This window comes from Empidonax traillii, unplaced genomic scaffold (genome assembly GCF_003031625.1).
Source record: "Empidonax traillii isolate 1590-97213 ecotype Southwest subspecies unplaced genomic scaffold, ASM303162v1 scaffold7202:size5244, whole genome shotgun sequence".
Taxonomy (NCBI): Eukaryota; Metazoa; Chordata; class Aves; order Passeriformes; family Tyrannidae; genus Empidonax; species Empidonax traillii.
This window is the reverse complement of record NW_020962395.1, coordinates 4,063-5,244: the sequence shown is the minus strand read 5'-3', so window position 1 is coordinate 5,244 and position 1,182 is coordinate 4,063.

The following is a 1,182-nucleotide window of genomic DNA, read 5'->3' as shown; positions in this document are numbered from 1 at the left end:
GCCCCTCCCCCCCCAAAAAAAACCCCGAAAAAACCTGAAAAAAACCCAAAAAACCCCCGGGATCAACAGCCCAGCCAGGAATTTCGTGGCAGCGCCGCTGAATCCTTGGATTTCATCTCCGTTGGGAAGCGGGAATGCAGCGGTGGATTTTGGGAGAGTGGAAATTCCCCGGGGGGATCCAGGGGGGTGCTGATTGTTGTGGTTGTTGGAATTGGAGTTGAGCGGCTCCCGAGGGTTTGGGGGGATGATCCCAGGATCTCCAGGATCCCTCAGGATCTCCCAGGATCCCTCAGGATCCCTCAGGATCCCTCAGGATCTCCAGGATTCCAGGATCCCCCAGATTCCAGGATCCCTCAGGATCCCCCAGGATCACCAGGATCCTCCAGGATTCCAGGATCCCTCAGGATCCCTCAGGACCCCCCAGGATCCCTCAGGACCTCCAGGATTGCAGGATCCCCCAGATTCCAGGATCCCTCAGGATCCCCCAGGATCCCCCAGGATCTCCAGGATCCCTCAGGATCCCCCAGGATTCCAGGATTCCTCAAGATCTTCAGGATCCCTCAGGATCTCCAGGATTGCAGGATCCCCCAGATTTCAGGATCCCTCAGGATCCCCCACGATCTCCAGGATCTCCAGGATCCCTCAGGATCCCTCAGGATCTCCAGGATTGCAGGATCCCCCAGATTCCAGGATCCCTCAGGATCCCCCAGGAGTCCAGGATCCCTCAGGATTTCCAGGATCCCCCAGGATCTCCAGGATTCCAGGATCCCTCAGGATTCCAGGATCCCTCAGGATTCCAGGATCCCTCAGGATTCCAGGATCCCTCAAGATTCCAGGATCCCTCAGGATTCCAGGACCCCCCAGGATTCCAGGATCCCCCAGGATCCCTCAGGATCTCCAGGATTCCAGGATCCCTCAGGATCTCCAGGATCCCTCAGGATCCCAGGAGGAGGAGGAGGAGGAAGGAAGTGAAATTTTGGGGTTGAAACTCTTCCCCCCCCCCAAAAAAAAAAACCCCAACCAGCTCCTCTTTCCCCCCAACCCCTCTGGCACATCCAGGTGGGATTTTTGGGAAGGGTCCTGCCCCCCTGGAACAGCTTTCCCGAGGCTGCCAGAGCTCCAGGAGGGTTTGGATGTGGATTTTGGGGACAATTCCCACCCCAACACCCCCCCCATAAAAAT